Below are 21,064 nucleotides of genomic sequence, written 5' to 3'. Positions count from 1 at the left end.
AGTGGCCTACTTATTGCAGCCGTCAAGATTTGAGTATCTGCGCTGGTGCCGGGTGCGGGTGCCAGCTGTGATGCCTCTTCAATGGTGGGGTTGGAGCAGTCACCCTCTGGCCTGTTGGAGTCCGGTAGGTCCAGGGGGGCGTGAGGATTGTGTGGCCTGTTCCACTGGTCGGCCTGCAGAAGAAGGGACATGGCATCAGTGCATTACAGGGAATACGGAGGGAACATTGATTATTCACTCGAGACTTGAGGAATGACAGCGTATGTGTTGAGGATTCTCAGGTTTCTCTACTGCTCCCACTTGACCAGCAGCATAGGCGGGCTCTTCCTCCTCCCCAGCCAGGCCGTGGGCTCATCCTCAAAATACGTGAGGGTTCTCAGCTCGGACATAACTCCAGTTGGCGGTGCTCGCTGATGCCTGTTGTAGTTGAGTTTATCCTGCAATGACACAGAGAGGAACAGAGTTGGTTGGAGTGTTGACATTTAAATGGTGATGAGGTGTGGCAGGCATGGGGCTTGGGTGGGAGCTGGATCGTGGGGAGCATAGCAGCTACTGGGTGATTGTGTGAGGAAAGATGAACCTGGTGCCTAGTGTTGGCAAAGGCCAAGCTAGCTGAGAGAGCGAAAGGGTTGGGGTAGTGAGGTGTGTTTGAGGGGTCCAGTGGGAGATCTGGGGGCTTCGCTTACCCTGGCTGTGAAGAAGATCATTAATCATCTTCCAACACTGCTGCCCTGTCCTCTTCTGGAGTGCGTTTGCACTCTCTAGGGCTGCCACTGCAACCCAGGCCGGGATGGTGACCTTGCTGGAAGGCCATCTCCTGGAGCGAGGGTAGAGTGTGTCCCGCCTCTGCTCCACCCCAACCAGCACCCTGGTGAGGGGCCCCTCCAAAAAGTGTGGTGCGGTCTTCTTGGCTGCCGTCCCCTGCTGTCGTTGTGGAACAAGTACTGGGAGCCCTTTATATGGAGCTCCCCAGTGTTTGCAACAGCTAAGTTGTTGTAGGATGGGCGAATCAGGAGCGCTGTGAAACTAGTATCGCTAAAGAGGCATAAGATTGGAAAACTTGCCGGCGCCATCAGCAGGAAACACGCCTTATACTTTTCCGACATTAACTAAAGTACCTTCCTACCCAACATGTCCTCTGATCATTTTTTAACATCATGACCAATTTGCTTAAGGGCGAGACCCTTTAAATTTCCTTTTGCAACTATGCATGTGCGATAACTTAAAGGGGCCTGTGTGGGAACTTTCAGGTTACTGGATGGCTGGCCTTAGAATAGCAGTTCCCAAACTGTGGGCCATGGAAACATTAGGAATCATGAGTGTCCCCCACACCCTCCCCGACCATGCCTAAGACAACGATGGCAACAATGGAGAGGAATGCCTGGCAGGACAGTCTTAGGCCCACTGGATTGATGGCACCAAACAGCGAAGTGGATGCTGAGTCTAAACTGCCCTTTAACCTGCTGGCTGTGCACCATCTTAGCTCAATCACAGAGCTGGCACATGTTACTGAGCCACAAACTGGAAGTGGAGAACAACTGGGAGGGTCACCTGTGGTGGGGCGGGGGGGTGGGGGGGGGGGGGGGGCGGGGGAGGGGTGGAGGTGAGTGGCAGCTTCAAAAGGGACTGTCTTTCTGCTGCATGTCTACCTGTCTGCAGGCACCAACAACGAAAATGTGGGAGGCAGCAGTAGGTGGATGGTGGCAATGGTTGAAATGTGTGTGTGTGGAGGGGGGAAGGGGGGGGGGGGGGGTGCATGCAGGGCGCTAATTACTGTGTGTTGGGCTGATTACAATGTGGTTGGAGGAATGGGGAGGGAGGGTTCATTGAATCTTCCATCACTCAGGTATACAGGGAGGTTGGCTGAAACCTACATGAGTACATATAATAATGTTATTACAAAGTTTTTAAAATCACATATTTATGTGATGCACATTATCATCAGGATTCTCTGGCCCCCCGTGGCATTTTTCTCCGTGGCAGGAGGCGGCATGCCATTGGCTGTCAGCGGGAACTTCTGATCCCGCTGCTATCAATGGGATTTCCCTTTACTACACCTCAGGCGAGCAGGAAACACGTATCGAGAAGACCTCACCGGCATGAAGATCTGAAAGATGGCACCCTCAATGTTGATCTATAATACACAAACTTTAATGATTATACTGAATGTTACCATGCTGTTTGATTGGTGTTTTGGCTTTTACTGGTGTCTAGGGCCATTTTAATCATCAAGTTTAAAATGGGGTCACATTGGATAATAATTTGGGAAGCATTGCTTTAGAGGGAACATTGCATTCCACCCAGCTTCTGAAATTAATCCAATTCTTTCCCGAGCACTTCAAATAAGATATCATCCAGCACACTAGATGGCAGTCTATTCATCAAGTTGACAACTCTAACTGTGAAGGATATGTTTAAATTGAGCTGGTGGCCTCCTTAGCTTTATAGGCATATCCTTCATTTCCGCCTCAATTGGTTTCCACATTAATATCATGAATTCTCTTCCATATTTTCAAATGTCAGATCACTTCTAACTTTAGTTGGAACATATTTCCATTTTTAGATAGTGATGGGAAATAAATAATGTACAATCGAAAGGACAGTTAAGATTCAAATTAAAATACAGTATTTGCATATTTTGTTGTTATTTTGTTACAGGTAGAGAAAAGCTGAAGTCGGACTACAGCCCTCCAATGCAGTCAGGTATGTCCTGTTTTAAATTATTCAATAATCCTGACCAGGGTTTTATTTTCATGGTACAAATGTCTAATATTTTTAATTGATTAGTTAACACTTGAAACATGCATTTTAAACACTCTCTCAATCCACACATTATTTAACAAAACCTTTGATTTCCAGCACTTTGATTTCTGATTTCCATCACTTGGCATCCATGACTTTCTGCCTCCGCCCCATAGCTCTGTAATTCCCTATTTTCCAATAAAAACAGAAAATGCTGGAAAACCTCAGGATGTCTGGCAGCATCCTGTCAGACCTGCTGAATATTTCTCGCATCATCTGTCTTTATTTCAGATTTCCAGTATCCATAGAATTTTGCTTCTGTGTTAATAGTTTAGAATTGTGTGGGTTAGATTGATTGGCCATGCTGAACTGCCCCTTAGTGTCCCAGGATGCGTAGGTTGGAAGGATTAATGGGTAAATATTGGAGTTGCAGGGATAGGGCCTGGGTGGGATTATTGCCGATGCAGACTTGATGAGCAGAATGGCCTCCTTCTGCACTGTAGAGGTTCTATGATGAATTCCTTCCTTTAACCACTCATTCTCTTTGTCCTACTTGAATATGCTCTTTAAAAGCTCTCTGACCTGATATACCAGCTCCTTATCTCGCACATTGTCCAATTTTGTTTGTTGACTGTCCTGTGAGATGCTTTGAGTCTTTTAACTACATGAAAAGCCCTCTATAGATATAAATTGTTGAGATAGGTCGAGCAGCGCTAGTTCTTGTAAACTGTTACAACTTTGTTGTAGATGTATTCCTGCGCTCAGAGGTATCAATCACTCCTGTAAACAGATTCCCTATCTCTTGTGCAGCAATGTTAATTCATGCTGCCCAATATCTAGATATTAGTCAGTGGTATAGTTATGAGGCAGTCGTATAGTTATAAGGCAGTGATATAGTTATAAGACAGTTTAACTCAGAGTATAACCAGTATATTCCATTTGTGAATTAAACCAGATTGTTAGAACTTTCTCATGTACCTCTTTTTATTAAAATCCACGATAGTTTCCAAAGGCAGACTAAGGGGAAGTTTGGTGAGATTAAGTGAGATATTAATGGCTAAGCTGTCTTATTTCACAGCAAGTGAATTGATACACTTCATTCAACACTTCAATCAGTGCAACCCTTCTTTTGTAATAACACAAAATAACGAGATAGAAATTGACAGATCAGGGAGAGGGTAAGTGGATTGGATTGGGAGGGTGGTGGTGGTGGGGGCGCATCAGTGTCAGGTGGGATATGGGGAGGTCAGGTGGGGTGAGACATGGGGTGTCAAGAGGGTCAGATTCAGGAAGGAGGAGAGCTGGACATTCAAGGGGGTTGGTCGTGTCAGACATTGGGGAGGGACTTTGGATGGGTGGGGGGGAATCAGACCTCGGTGATGGGGTGAAGGTCAGGCTTTGGAAGGGGCCACAACTCAGTGCGGGGGTTGGTGAGTGGGTTCGGACCTTGGGTGAATTGTCGGAGGTTGGGTTCAAGGAGGTTAGGTCAGGGTGGTGGCACCTCGAGCAGGGGATGGGGACTGGTTGGTTGTCAGAGGTGTTGGACTTGTGGTGTAGGAACTTGGGCCAGGGGTGGGGCGGATTTTGATCAGGAGAGTGGGGGTATGTTCAGACCTCAGGGTTGGGGGGGTCACACCATGCCTCTGGTTTGGTGAATCTCGGGGAGAGGGGGTGCGGGGAGGTGTTGGGTCAGGCTAGGGGTGAGAGTCAGGCCATTAGGAGGGAGACTGAAGTGTGCCATGCAGCAGGGAGGAATCCCATGGAGGTGGTCAGGGGATGGGGAATACCATGGGGGAGGGTGATTTCAGTAAGAAGTTTAACAACACCAGGTTAAAGTCCAACAGGTTTATTTGGTAGCAAAAGCCACACAAGCTTTCGGAGCTGCAAGCCCCTTCTTCAGGTGAGTGGGAATTCTGTTCACAAACAGAGCATATAAAGACACAGACTTAATTTACATGAATAATGGTTGGAATGCGAATACTTACAACTAATCAAGTCTTTAAGAAACAAAACAATGTGAGTGGAGAGAGCATCAAGACAGACTAAAAAGATGTGTATTGTCTCCAGACAAGACAGCCAGTGAAACTCTGTGGGGGTTACAAATAGTGTGCCATGAACCCAATATCCCGGTTATTAGCCAGGGCTTTGAGGTGTTGGGAATGTGGGGGGTAAGTCAGCCAGAAGGTCGGAGGAGTCGGGGGAGTCCTGTTCTGGAGGGAGGGTTGGTCTGGGTTTTTACAATATGTGAGAAGAGGTTAGAAATGTTCTAACCTTTTCTGAGTAACTATCAGTGTAACTCTGTCAGAACCATCTGATTAAAATTGCGTTTTCGGATGGTTCACAGAGCAGGGAAATTGCCCAGGGGAAGTCTGCGCTTCTGGGCAATTGCCGTACAAATGCTTACCTCTGAATTTTGAATTTCCAAGAGGGATTCCGCAGCATATCCTTGGTGCAACCCTCCCTCCTCAGTCTGATGCAGGGGAACTCAGAATTTAAAGCCCATCACTTTTTCATGTCACTCACTCAGCTCAAACAAAATAATTCCTAAGTCCCCACCTGCACTTGCCTTTTGAATATGGAAACAACTTGTCCTCCACAACTTTCTGTTTTAAAAATTTGAATTTTTTAAAAAAAGTATGGCTATGCCAGAAAACTCCTCATGAGAATCTGGAACTAGATTCTTTAGAACACAATGGGCATGAACCGTTCTTTAATTGTCAAAACAGGTTAGCAAATTGCTTTGAAATAAAAACAGAAAATGCTGGAAATTCTCAGCATGTCTGGCAGCATCTGGGTCAAGAGAATGAAAGTCAAGGGCTTTGAATTTTGCAGAGCTGGGCCAACTCAATACGACTTTAAAAACAGAGCATATGATGCATTCTAACATTCCCTTTAAACCTGTGCAAACAGACTCCCTGTTAATCTTATACCATATGTGAGTCATGGAGCTCAACAAAGCATTCATAACGAGGCCATCTGGCAACTATATCAGCAGAAACAGTTGGCCATTCTCTTTTTTCACATGGCCTCAATTTAGATGCTTGGTTGAGCTCCAAGACTGAGTAATGAAATTAGCTCAGCTAGGCAATTGTTCAGAGAGTTTGATGGGAAGTGTTTGCTTTGATTGATCAACATCATTATGTGGTTGTTGCAATTGATTCTTTTTTTGATGTGATGTTTTAAAGTCTGTATATTTATTTGGACAAGAATAAGAGGTGTGAAGTGGGATAAAGCTTCTGTTATTGATACTAAGAATGGTAGTGTTTGACATTTTTATAGGGTTGTAGGAACAACAGACCTTTTTTACAAATGGTTTTTTTTGGGGTGTTCTTTTGATAAACATTTTAAACATTTTCCATTGTTGTTACATGGTCTATTTTTCTGTACATAATGCCTACTGGGAGAATGGGCAATGAAACATGGGCATAATTGGAGGCATAAGGAGGAGGAATGGGGGAAATGGGAGCATGGGGTTGTGTAATGGGGTGAGGGCACGGGAGGAGTAAGTGATGGAGGACTCAACAATCTTTAACTCAAAAAAGAACAGAGGATGTTGGAAACGCTCAACAGGTCCACCAGCATCTATTGGGAGAGAAACAGAGTTAACGCTTTGAGCCATAGATCCTTTGTCAGAACTGAAAGGAGGGAGAATGTTATTAGAGCAAAAGAAACAATAAGTAACAACTTTAAGAACAAAAACAGGTGGGCAGGTGTGAGAGGGGTGAGGGTGTTTTGCATTGAGGCAATACATGTATGGAATATTTAAAAAAAAGAAAGGGGCATTTAAGATGGAGGAGAAAGGTCACAATCTAAAGTTGCCAAACAATATTGAGCCTGGAGGACTGCAACGTGCCCAACTGAAAAATGAGATATTGCTCCTCCAGCTTGTGCCAGGCTTCACTGGAGCATTGCAGCAGGCAAAGGGCAGACATGTGGGCATGAGAGCAAGGTGCTGAATTAAAATGGCAAGCAACAGGAAGGTTGTGGTTGTGCTTCTAGATGGAGCAAAGGTGTTATGCAAAGTAGTCACCCAGTCTGCAATTAGTCTCCCCAGTATAGAGGAGACCGCATTGGGAGCAGCTAATACAATAGATCAAATTGAAGGAAGTGCAAGTGAAGCACTGCTTAACCTGTAAGGAGTGTTTGGGGCCTTGAACAGTGAGGAGGGCAAAGGGGCAGGTTTTGCACCTTCTGCGGTTACAATGGTGCTGTGGGAAGGAGGTAGGGAGTTGGATGTGATGGAGGAATGGAGCAAAGTGTCCTGGAGGGAGTAGTTCCTGCTCTTTTAACCTTTAACTCAACTGGGCAAAAGTCTCAGAGAACCGAGATCGGCCTTCTAACCAGCCAGCCCAGCACTCACTCACTCACCTCTAAACTTCCTCTGGAGGTTGCAGGCCCAAATCCATGCCAACTCTCGCCTTCCCAGAACAAAAATATGGTGAGTGGGGTCTCTTTTAAAAAAGGTCAGCCCAGTCGGGAGGGTTCCCGACTCGACCTACCCAACTTCTCGACAAAAATCCAGCCCAACATTTCAGGTCTGTGAGTCTTCATCAGAACAGATAACATTGAATTGCTTTATCATTTCCAGTCTTTTGGAATTAATATTGAAGCTTAGCTCCAAAGTATTCTAACAACATTTTGGCCGCGATTTTCCAGCCACATTATGCTTGCCCTGGAGTAGGGCCAGAAAATCGTGAGTGAGGGGTTTAGCACGTTCAGCACTGGTGTAAAACCCCGTTACGATCCTCCCAGCCACCGGCCCTGAATATAATCAGCTTTGCATATTTAAATAAGTATTTTATTAAGTAAGGCACAGTGAGAACCCAGCAAGAATCACAACTGGTCTCCACAAATGAAGACCAGGTTTGTTGGCCACGCCAGGAGGCTCGGAGGCCATTGAAGCCGCTGGGTGATCGGGGACATGATTGGGCAGTGCCCACCTGGCAATGCAAACTGGCAGCCTGGCAGTGCCAGAGCACGCAGCACTCAAATTTTGGGCACAGCAGATTAGATTGGCCAAGTGCCTGAATTTGTTGCTATCTCTGTGCCTGAGAAGTGGATTAAAATCCGACCAATCGCCTGCTCCAGAAATGTTAATGCTTTTTTGTGTTGCTGACGAGTTGCTAGCATCAATCTGTCTGAACGCTGCAGGATATAGGCATTTGTAGCATTCTCTGTTTTACCTACGGCATGAACAATCTCGTTTTCAGATCATCACATGTATCCATGTCCTGTAACCATTCTGTAGAAAGAACTCATGACTAAAGACTTTGAGGGAGGATTGTCAGTGAATCTGAACAGCAGTTCTTGTTGCTACTCAGTTAATATAGAAAAACAAATCCGAATCTTCCAACCAAATAAGAACTGTCACAGTGAAATATTGAAAGTTAAATAATATTTAAATATTGCAATGTACAATAAATACAGGTTTGTTTTACTTATTTTAATATATTGAGGATTATGTATTGTGATCAATTAGCCATTGTACTGATGGTGCAGACCATTTTTTCCCACTATTCAGAATGTTCAATTATATCAATTTCTGACGTGTCTAAATATGGTGATAATAAATATAATTTGATCACCATAGAGTCAATTTTAATCCCCAAAACAAATGGGTTCAAGTCAGGTGAGATGGATCAGGGATCATACCAGAGGGATGGGATTGGACGCTGTGGTAATGGACAATCCTTTACGGGCCATGTGACTGGGCCACAGCCAATGGAGCATGAGTGTGCTGAGCTGGACCTATCGGGAGCGAGGGAGCGCATGTCCGGGGCTGGAGACTTCAGTTGGAGTCAGGGGGCGAGATTCTCTGGTTTCCCAGCCATGTGTTTCCTGCTGGCGGGAGTTGGCGCGTTGTTTGCTAGCGGCAGGATTCTTTGGTCCCACCGCTGTCAATGGGAATACCCACTGACGTCTTCCCATGCCGGCGGGAAACCCACAGGTGGGGGTGTACTGCTGGCGGGACCAGAGAATCTGGCCAGCGTGAAAGGCTGGAGAATTCCGGCCAAGGTGTTGTTAGGAGTCGACCTGTATAGTTGTGCTGTCAAACCCTTCATTGAATGCAGTTCTTCGCAATCAATAAATCCTTTAGTTTGTTAGGACAGAAACACCAGGGGCTGGACGCCAACTCCATAATCATAGCCCCTCCCAGTGCTCCGGTAGCAGATGCAGGTTCCCTAAATGGATCTGTATCCTTTTCTGCAGTGTTCCACACCCAACTGCATGCAAAACCAACCAATCAGGCTGTCTTAGGAGTGAGGATCCTGTTAATAAAGTACATTCCAACCTGAACTTCCATGTTTCCCATCAGCCCCTGCTGACAAAATCTGTTTGCACACAGTATAATTAATTTTTTTTGTGTTTAACTGCGGCATTGTGCCCATGGACAAGGTTGAGAAGACAGGCCTTCATGAATAACTTTAGCCGATACAGGAATTGAACCCTTGCTGTTGGTGTTGCTCTGCATCATGAACCAGCCATCCAGCCAACTATGCTAACCGACCCCATCACATCATTTCAAAGAAGAGCTCTCCCAACGTGCTGGTTGATATTCATCCCTTATCAGTAAAATTGATTATCTGGTCATTATTACAGTGCGGAATTTAACTGCAGCATTTTCTACATAATTGAAACGACACTCCAGTAGTACTCTGTTGGCCATTTGGAATGTCCTAAGGCAATGGAAGGCACTATATAAAAGCAAGACTTTTTTTTAATAGAGTAACATCACAAGTTGCAATGTGTGTTATTTAAAATGAGATAGCTGAATATCCAGTTAAAACAATTCATTAATGAACAATTTGTTCACACAGCGTCACTTCCAGCAGCAGTACAAGGAATGAGTGACCGATGATGCTGTATTCCTCCTTTAGGGAATCGGCAGTCAGCCTTCAATCAGCCAGTGCTTGAAGTGGCACTGCATAAACACATTTATTCCCCCTAGTGACTGCAGTCCTTTGGAACAATACATGGCAGAGTCCAATGGTGTAGACTCTAACCTGAATTAATTTCATTCAATCATCTCAGGGGTGGAAGCAACTTTGCAGATTTTTCTCTTGGAACTTGCTGATGGCTAATTAGTCCCCTTGCAAGATGAAGTACCCAACTGTGCAAATTATACACAGTCTGTTGAAGTAGCTGGCTTAATGGGCTGAATGCTCTTGACCTTAAGGTCAATATATACGCACTGACTGGCTAACGCTACTGACAGTTTTTCCTAATGATTTCAGGATGGCTCTGGTTGGAATTTGATCGATAATGTTTCACTTCTGTACACCTGACCTGGTTCTAGAAAAAGCCATTGTACAGAGAGTGCGGCAGGGCAATCATAAGCCTGACTGACTAAATGGATGGAGCCCTGCTCTATAGAATCTGCTGATTTATACTTCAGCTTACATTTCAACAGAGTTAATCAAATCACAGCACCGCCAGTAAGAAATGCTCACCTGGCAACCGTGTGAGACAGCAGCGTGAAATTGACCAAGTCTTTTAAATCATTTTTTTTTTTAAAATGCAAATTTTTGTTCGCCAGTCCCCTCTAGCTGTTCTGTATACATTCTTTAAGAACTTTTCTGATGCTTTTAATTCTGATGGTTTTGAGTCGAGCCCGGAGTAATGAGGTGATTATTATGCCAATTGTAAGCATCCTGACTTGAAATGAGCTCGGTCAACCTTGGTGTAGTTGCCAGTGGGCATCGCTACCCTGCATACAGTGGGCACCAATTCACAATCTCTCCCCATCGATGGCACAGGAGGACTGCTGTGAGAAACGGGAAATGTATTCATGAGTATGGGGCTGTGGTGCGTACTGAGCAGTACTGAGCAGTGAGGGATCTGTTTTTTAAAAGATCTTTCACCCAGATGTGGGTGAGGCTGTCGAGGTCAACATTTATCGCTCATCCCTATTATTTTTGAGCTAATTCTTACGTACTATGTCTCCAACACCTTCTGAATGTCAGCTAGGAGTGGGTAAAAAGTGACAACCTTGATAGCAATGCTCATATTCTGAAAATGAATTCACGTAAAACATCATGCAGGGAGGGCAAAGTGCCAGAAATGTAGGGTGGGATTTTCCGGCCGTGCTCGCTGCAAGATCGGAAAATCCCGCCGGAGGTCAATGGACCCTTGCATGGATCAAAGCAAATTATTGCGGATGCTGGAATCTGAAACCAAAAGAGAAAATGCTGGAAAATTTCAGCAGGTCTGGCAGAGAAAAAAGAGAAGTTGTGGTCCTGCACGGTCCATGGTCCTGTCCTGCCCCCTACGATTCCCTATGAGAAAGTTCCACCTGTAAAGTTTTCCACTCCCCACAGCTGATGCCCCTTCTCAAGATGAGACTTAAAGTTTAGTTTATTTCTTAGTGTGACAAATAGGCTTACATTTAACACTGTGATGACGTTACTGTGAAAATCCCCTAGTTGCCACACTCTGGCATCTGTTCGAGTACACTGAGGGAGAATTTAACACGGCCAATGCACCTAACCAGCACTTCTTTCAGACTGGGAGGGAACCCATGCAAACACAGGGAGAACGTGCAGACTCCGCATTGACACTGACCCAAGCCGGGAATTGAACCTGAAGAGAGCAAAAGCAAAATTATGAAGTATTTATTATGGTTTAAATGTTGCACATAGTACATATTAAAACAGTCCGATAAATACTTTATGAATGTTTTGATATATGTAATCCACTCATAAAATTATCATGTTCCTGGCATTAATGGTGTATGCAAAACATTAACTTCATACTGCCAAGATCAAGTGAGAGTATGCAGCTGTTAGAGATACAGCTTACACTGAAAAATGATATGGAAAGCACTGGAGTAAATAAATGTCCTTTACAGAATGAAGCAACACTTTACAGAATGTGTCGCTGGATTACCTGTCCTTTCATTGTCATTTGACATCATTGTGATAAATACAGGACCCCGTTTTTCTGAACTATTCCCCCCTTATCAAAACTGCAACAATTCTCATTCATGGAAGCCCAGTTCTGAATTGTTAAATCTGTTCTGAATCCATCTCATTTAGCACAGTGGTAATGCCACACAACACGATGGAAGGTTAGGGTTCCTCAGTGTGCAGACGGACTTTTTAAAATATGTATTCATTCATGGCCGATGGGTGTCACTGGCTAGGCCAGCATTTATTGCCCAGGCCTACTTGCCCTTGAGAAGTTGGTGGTGAGCCACCTTCTTCAGCTGCTGCACTCCATGTGCTATTAGGGAGGGAGTTCCAGAATTTTGACCCAGCAACAGTGAAGGAACTGTGATAAATTTCCAAGTCAGGATGGTATGTGGCTTGGAAGGGAATTTGCATCTGGTGGTGTTCCCAGGTATCTTTCCTTCGAGGCGGTGCAGGTCATGAGTTTGAAAAGTGCTGTCTAAGGAGCCTTGGTGAGTTCCTGCAATGCATCTTGTAGACGGTACACATGACTTCCACTGTGTGTCAGTGGTGGAAGGAGTGAATGTATAAGGTGATGGATGGGATGCCAGTCATGTGGGATGCTTTATCCTGGATGGTGTCGAGCTTCTTGAGTTGTTGGAGCTGCACTAATCCAGATGGTGGATGGGCTTTGGGAAGTAAGGAGGTGAGTTACTCACTGTAGAATTCCCAACCTCTGACCTGCTCTTGTAGCCACAGTGTTTACATGGCTGGTCCATTTCAGTTTCTGGTCAATGGTAACCCCCCAGGATGTTGGTGGTGGGGTATTCAGTGATAGTAATGCCATTGAATGTCAAGGAAGGATGCTCGGTAAGGACTGTGTGATGGTCACAGATATAAGTATGGTCAGGGACAGAAGCATCTGCAACAGGTAAATTGGTGAGGATGTAATCAAGAGCTTTTTATCCCTCTAGTTCTTTCACCACCTGCTACAGTCCCATTCTGCCTGATCTGTCCTTTAGCATTTGGTCAGCTGTGCCACTACTGAACATCTGATGGTGGCCATTGACGTTTCCCAGAGTACATTGTGTGCCCTCATTACTCTCAGTGCTTCCTGCAAGTGATTGTCAGCATGGAGGAGCACTGATTCATTGGCTGGGGCAGGCAGCAGGTGGTTTGCTTGCCATTGTTCAGTCTGAGACCATGAGACTTCATAGGGTTCCGATGCAATGGCGAGAATCTCTATGCTGTTCCATGCTGACTGATACCATTGTGCCAGCATCTCTGGTGGGTCTGTCCTGTCAATGGGATAGAGCATATCCAGGGATGGTGATGGAAACATCTGGGACATTGACTGTAAGGTATGACTTGATGAGCATGGCTATGTCAGGCTGTTGCTCGACTGGTACGTGTGACAGCTCTCCAATTTTGACATGTCCCAGATGTTAATGAGGAGGAAATTGCAAGGCCGACAGGGCAGGGTGCGCCTTTGTCATACCCAGTTCTCAGGTTGATGCTGGGCAGTTCGCAAGGTTTTATTCTGATTTCACCTTTCTGTGCTGGTTTGATGCAACTGAGTGGTTTGCTAAGATATTTCAGAGGGACAGTTAAGGGTTAATTGCATTACTGGGGTCATATATAGGTCAGAGAGGATAAGGATGGCAGATTTCCTTCTCTGAAGGATATTAGTCAACCAGATGGACCTTTATGATAATCTGGTAGTTTCATTACCGAGACTACTTTTTTAAATTCCGGATTTATTGAATGAATTGAATTTAAATTCTCCCAGCTGCTCTGGTGTGCCTTGAACCTATGCCTCTGGAGTATAGAGTCAAGGCCTCTGCACTACCAGTCGAGTAACATTGCTACCATGCTACTGTCGCCCTTCTCAAGGACAACTAGAGATGGGGATTAAATGTTTGCTAGTGATGCCCACACTCTGAGAATGAATTTGAAAAGGGCACATTGAGTGAAACTTTACTGCATTGAGACACTACTTAATGAAGTTAATGGCCTGACCAGCCTGGGGCAGCTTAGTTAGAATAAAGAAGTGTGACAGGTGGCCACTTGCATCGTGTATGAAATCACATCAAGAAACCATTTCCCCAGTTTCCCTAAGTTGTGTGAAATTACTGTATTAAAATGCTTGAAAATTAATTCCAGAGTCAGAAGCCTTTTACAACTCCGGAATTGAAAAATCTTTGCTCTTGGAAAACAAGCTAAAATGTAAATTTACAGAAGGAATTGTAGAGGCTTTGAGAAAGCTTGTTTGCATTTAGTAGATTGCAATGCCCTCTACTGGCCCTTGTGAAAATTACTCCAAAATAACTTTTTAAATTTAAAAGAAAATCTGCAAGGTTCTTTCTCCTGGCAGAGGCAAGGAAACTGTGAAAGGGCTGTACCTTGAATATAATGAGGGACGTTCTACAAGGTTTCCCAGAAGAAAACACAAGTGAAAAGGAATCAAGAGGAAGTTGTCACAAAGAATAATTGTGTTAAAATTCATATCCTGTTTTACTGCAGAGAATGTAAATCATTTAAAAACATTTTACAGCAGATTCTATACATCTTATAGTCTCTTTCTGCTGAATCCTGTGACCATCTGCAACACGTTCCCTGTAAATTTGGAATGTCCTTTAAACTGAGACATTTCCTTCTTTACTTTTTTCATAGAATAGAATCATAAGTTCATAAGACATAGGAGCAGAATTAGGCCATTCAGCCCATCGAGTCTGCTCCGCCATTCAATCATGGCTGATATGCTCCTCATCCCCATTTTCCTGCCTTCTCACCATAACCCTTCAACTCATTACCAGTTAAAAATCTGTCTAACTCCTCCTTAAATTTACTCACTATCCCAGCATCCGCACACTTTGGGGTAGCAAATGCCACAGATTCACAACCCTTTGTGAGAAGTAGTTTCTCCTCAACTCTGTTTTTAATTTGCTATCCCTTGTCCTAGGACTGTGGCCTCTCGTCTTAGAATGTCCCACAAGAGGAAGTATCTGCTCCACGCCTACCTTATCCATAACTTGTATCATCTTATATATCTCAATTTGTTTCCCCTCACTCTTCTAAATTCTAGAGAGTATAGGCCTAAACTGTTCAATCTCTCTTGATACGACAAACCCCTCATCTCTGGAATCAATCTCATGAACCTCCTCTGAACTGCCTCCAATGCCATTACATCGTTCCCCAAATAAGGGGACCAAAACTGTGCACAATACTCCAGATGCAGTTTCACCAATGCCTTGTATAGTTGCAACAATACTTTTTATTCTATTTCTTTAGTTGTAAATGCCAACATTCCATTCGCTTTCTTTATTATCTGCTGTACCTGCATGCTAGTTTTCTATAACTCATGAATGAGGACACCCTGATCCCTCTGCACCAGAGCACTCCAAAGTCTCTCCCCATTTAGATAATAAGTCGCCTTCCCATTTTTCCGACCAAAATGCATGACCTCACACTTATCCACGTTCAACTCCATCTGCCACATTTTGGCCCACTCTCCTACCTATTTATATCCATTTGTAAGGTTCTTATTCCTCATTGCAACTTACTGTCCCACCTATTTTTGTGTCATCTGCAAATTTAGCTACAGAGCCTTCGATCCCTGTATCCAAGTCGTTAATATAGATTGTAAATAGCCAAGGACCGAACCTTGTAGCACCCCACTAGTTTTTGCCATCCAGAAAAAAACCCATTTATCCTGACTGTCTGTCTTCTGTCCATCAGCCAGTCACCTATCGAAGCTAATAAATTACCCCTAATCCCATGTGATCTGACCTTGTGAATCAACCTTTTGTGCGGCATCTTAGCAAACGCCTTCCAGAAGTCCAGATATACTACATCTACAGGATCCCCAATATCCACTTTGCTTGTAACATCTTCGAAGCATTCTAGCAAATTAGTCAAACATGATTTGCCCTTCATAAGGCCATGCTGACTCTGATGGATAGTGTTTTGACTTTCCAAATGACCTTATGTTGCTTCCTTGATAATTGATCCTAACACTATCCCAAAAACAGATGTTAAACTCATTGGTTTGTAATTTCCCACATTTTGCCTCCCTCCCTTTTTGAATAAGGTGTTACATTAGCATTTTTCTAATCCACTGAAACCTTTCCCATGTCCAGGGAATTTTTGAATATTATAACCAATTGATCCACTATCTCTGCCGCCACTTCCTTTAATACCCTAGAATGTAAGCCATCAGGCCCGGGGGACTTGTCTGTCCTCAATCCCAATAGTTTACTGAGTACCTTTTCTTTATCGATGTGATTGTTCTAAGTTCTACCCTTTCTATTACCTCTGGACCATTCCTATAGGAATGGTACTAATGTCCTCCACCATGAAAGCTGAGGCAAAGTTTTGATTTAGCATCTCTGCCATTTCAGTGTTCCCCACCATGAACTCTCCAGTTTCATCTTCCAAGGGACCAACATTCACCTCAGCGACTCTCTTCCCTTTTATATATGTTTTGCAATCCTTTTTGATATTTTGCGCTAGTTTTCTTTTGTAATTTACCTTAGCTCTTTTTATGATGTCTTTAGTAACCTTCTGTTTATGTCTGAAAGTTTCCCAATCTTCCAGCCTGCCACTGGCCTTTGCAATATGATATACTTAGTTTTTGCCTTTATATTGTCCTTGACCTCCTGGTTTAGCCATGGATGTTTTTTACCCCCCTTACCATCTTTCTTCCTCCCAGGGATATATTTTAGTTGTGAGGAATTGAGCATCTCCTTAAACAACTGCCGCTGCTCATCTGCTGTCCTTCCTTTTAGCCTTCCGGCCCACTCTGCTCAGACCAAATCTATCCTATAATATCCTTTGCTTAATTCAAGAACGCTAGTGTGGGATTCCACTTTCTCACCCCCAAACTGAATTTTGAATTCTCTCATACTACTCCCCAGAGGATCCTTAATTATGAGGTCATCAATTAATCCCTCCTCATTACACAATACCAAATCTAGAGTAGCCTGCTCCCTGATTGGTTCCACAACATACTATTCCAAGAAACAATCTCTAATACATTCAATGAAATCTGCCTCTGGGCTACCGTTGCCAATTTGATTTTCTCAATGTGTGCATATTAAAATCACCCATGATTATTGCTGTACCTTTCTTGCAAGCCACTAGTATTGCCTGGTTTATATATTTCTTGGTCTATACTGTGCCCCACTACAGAACTACTGCTTGGGGCTGGTAGATTATTCCTACCAAGTACTTCTTCTCTTTGCTGTTTCTTATTTCTACCCAGACTGATTCCACATCTTGATCTCCCATGCTTATCTCATTTCTCATGAAGTACTGACCCCTTTCTTCACCAGCAAAGCTATACTACCTCCTTTTCCTGTCAGTCTATAGAACATAGAACATAGAACAGTACAGCACAGAACAGGCCCTTCGGCCCACGATGTTGTGCCGACCTTCATCTGAAACCAAGATCAAGCTATCCCACTCCCTACCATCCTGGTGTGCTCCATGTGCCTATCCAATAACCGCTTAAATGTTCCTAAAGTGTCTGACTCCACTATCTTTCCAAAATGCTGAGTACGCTTGGATGTTTAATTCCCAGAACTGGTCTCCTTGTAACCATGTCTTAGTAATCACCACCAAATCATACCCTTTTGTTTATATTTGTGCCATTAACTCATTACTTTTGTTACGAATGCTTCATGCATTTAGATACAAAGCTTTTAAATTTGTTCTACTCTTAGTCTTTTACAATTCCCCTACTCTTTTATAATTCCTTGGTGCATAAAGACATTCCCCCATTCTGTCTCTCATCTTTATGTCTGGTAACCATCTGCCACATCACTAACCTGCACTCTTACCTCCTCCTTTAATTTGGGTTTGCTAATTTCCCCCGAATCACCCCCCGCCCGCCCTATTCAGTTTAAAGCCCTATCTGCTGCCCTAGTTATGCGATTCGCTAGAACTCTGGTGCCAGCATGATTCAGATGAAGACCGTCCCATCAGAACAGGTTCCTTCTTCCCCTATACTAGTGCCAATATCCCATGAATTCAAACTCATTTCTCCCACACCAATCTTTAAGCCATGCATTTACCTGCTTAATTTTATTGACCCTGTGCCAATTAGCTCGTGGCTCAGGTAGCGATCCAGAGTTTATTACCTTTTTGATTCTGCTTTTTAATTTAAATCCCCACAGTGAAGAAGGAGGTCATTTGGCCCAGCAAGCCTGCACCGGCAACAATCCCATCCAGGCCCCATCCCCGTAACCCCACATATTTTTCCTGCTAATCCCTCTGATACTAAGGGGCAATTGAGCATGGCCAATCCACCTAACCTGCGCATCTTTGGAGTTTTCCTCTCCTGTCTACCCCAGAATAAATTAGGTTTTCTATCTGTAGAATAAACTGAAATTGGTGTTAAGCAATCGTTGCAATGCCTCAAAGTGCCGGGAGGAGTGCAACATGCATGTTGTTGAGCATTACAACATGTGAAATGATTTATCATAATTGTATTTGTAGACCAAGTGATCATGTGATGACGTATCTACTTAAAGGGTCACATGTCTGGAGTGCGGACGTTTTCCATAGAGCATGGGCAGAACACAGACGAGTGAATAAATCATTGTTGTTCTATGCCCTTGGCAGCCAGTTATTGGAATCCAGCACTTCCACGTGGTGCCAGGAGTTTGCAGTAAGGCACAATTCTTTGCTGCATCGACCCGCTCATATTCAATGAAAACATAGAACATAGAACATAGAAAGCCACAGCACAAACAGGCCCTTCGGCCCACAAGTTGCGCCGATCACATCCCCACCTCTAGGCCTATCTATAGCCCTCAATCCCATTAAATCCCATGTACTCATCCAGAAGTCTCTTAAAAGACCCCAACGAGTTTGCCTCCACCACCACCGACGTCAGCCTATTCCACTCACCCACCACCCTCTGAGTGAAAAACTTACCCCTGACATCTCCTCTGTACCTACCCCCCAGCACCTTAAACCTGTGTCCTCTCGTAGCAACCATTTCAGCCCTTGGAAATAGCCTCTGAGAGTCTACCCTATCCAGACCTCTCAACATCTTGTAAACCTCTATCAGGTCACCTCTCATCCTTCGTCTCTCCAGGGAGAAGAGACCAAGCTCCCTCAACCTATCCTCATAAGGCATGCCCCCCAATCCAGGCAACATCCTTGTAAATCTCCTCTGCACCCTTTCAATGGCTTCAACATCTTTCCTGTAATGAGGTGACCAGAACTGCGCGCAGTACTCCAAGTGGGGTCTAACCAGGGTCCTATAAAGCTGCAGCATTATCTCCCGACTCCTAAACTCAATCCCTCGATTAATGAAGGCCAGTACGCCGTACGCCTTCTTGACCGCATCCTCCACTTGCGAGGCCGATTTAAGAGTCCTATGGACCCGGACCCCAAGGTCCTTCTGATCCTCTACACTGCTAAGAATGGTACCCTTCATATTATACTGCTGCTTCATCCCATTGGATCTGCCAAAATGGATCACCACACACTTATCCGGGTTGAAGTCCATCTGCCATTTCTCCGCCCAGTCTTGCATTCTATCTATGTCTCGCTGCAACTTCTGACATCCCTCCAAACTATCCACAACACCACCTACCTTGGTGTCGTCAGCAAACTTACCAACCCATCCCTCCACTTCCTCATCCAGGTCATTTATGAAAATGACAAACAGCAAGGGTCCCAGAACAGATCCCTGGGGCACTCCACTGGTCACTGACCTCCATGCAGAGAAAGACCCCTCCACAGCCACTCTCTGCCTTCTGCAGGCAAGCCAGTTCTGGATCCACAAGGCAACAGCCCCTTGGATCCCATGCCCTCTCACTTTCTCAAGAAGTCTTGCATGGGGGACCTTATCGAACGCCTTGCTGAAGTCCATATAGACCACATCCACCGCTCTTCCTTCGTCAATGTGTTTGGTCACATTTTCAAAGAACTCAACCAGGCTCGTAAGGCACGACCTGCCCTTGACAAAGCCGTGCTGACTACTTTTGATCATACTAAACTTCTCTAGATGATCATAAATCCTGTCTCTCAGGATCCTCTCCATCAACTTACCAACCACTGAGGTTAGACTCACCGGTCGGTAATTTCCCGGGCTGTCCCTGTTCCCTTTCTTGAATATAGGGACCACATCTGCAATCCTCCAATCCTCCGGAACCTCTCCCGTCTCCATCGACGATGCAAAGATCATCGCCAAAGGCTCCGCAATCTCCTCCCTCGCCTCCCAGCAGACAACTGGGCCAAGTACGAGAAGGAGTGGCGCATCTGGTGCTGGGTTATCTGACCAATTACCTTACTGAACCTAGCAAGCCCTGAGGCGATTGAGAAGTATGAAACACTTGTTTTTCAAATGGAGGAGAAAGAAGGCCCCAAAATAATTCTGGAAAAATTTGAAAACATTTGCCTTCCAGTGAAGAATATATTATTCAACAGGCATGCAGATCAGATGAAGCCATACAATCCTATATGGCAACCTTGAAAATCTTAGCAAAAGAATGTGCATTTGGCATCCTTACCAATAAGTCAGTCAGGGATTGAACGATCTGTGGGGTCCACAATGGTCTTGTTTGCAAACAGCTGTTGTGAGGGAAAGAATTAACATACAAATAATCATGCATGCTAAATGAACACTTAGAAAAAAGAAGCAAGGAGTTTAGGCGAGAACCAATAGTTTTCTTGGTACAGGGCATGCCCTGCCTCAAGGAGAGTGGTCATCACCCTCAGAACAGAACATATTTGGTGTATGATCAACGCTGCAATAAATGTGCCAAGTGGAATCATCTTGCAAAATGCTGAAATCACAGCAGCATTTTTTTGCCACCAGCCCCACTGCAACCAATCCAAGGTTAGGAGTGTCAGCAATAAACTGGAGCTCACACATAGCAACCAAACCACTGAGCCTCCAACAACACTTTACTGTGAGAGTACTGACACTGTCACAGAAGAGGGTGAGATTTTAACACACCGAACATGATTTGCAGCAACGCAAAAAAGAAAGGGTAAGATTGACACTGGATAATGTCAACATATTACCCAGCCGAATGCTGTGAGAACTAGATCCATATGTAGCACCAGACTTCTGTATCCAGGTTGTCCTCATGGCCTCTGGCGGACAAACTATCCGCACTGAATGTGGCCATACTCCATTGCATACAGGGCAGCTTCAAGTTTCACATAGTTGACCAGAACATAAGGCCAGTGCTTGTCTTCAGGACAGCATCACATTAGGCTCATCCAACGCGGTCCAGAGGTACATGCTCTGCAACACCAGGCCCTAGAAATGTTAGAGGACAAAGACCTCTTCAACTCTAAGCTACCAGTAATACCTCACATGAGACTACAGAACTTGTTACCACCAACAGTTTGTGTTCCGAGGAGACTACCAATAGACATGAAGCAGAAGGTATGAGCTGCATTGGACGATG

The sequence above is a fragment of the Mustelus asterias genome, chromosome 20 (genome assembly GCF_964213995.1).
Source record: "Mustelus asterias chromosome 20, sMusAst1.hap1.1, whole genome shotgun sequence".
Classification (NCBI taxonomy): domain Eukaryota; kingdom Metazoa; phylum Chordata; class Chondrichthyes; order Carcharhiniformes; family Triakidae; genus Mustelus; species Mustelus asterias.
This window is presented reverse-complemented; position numbering follows the sequence as displayed.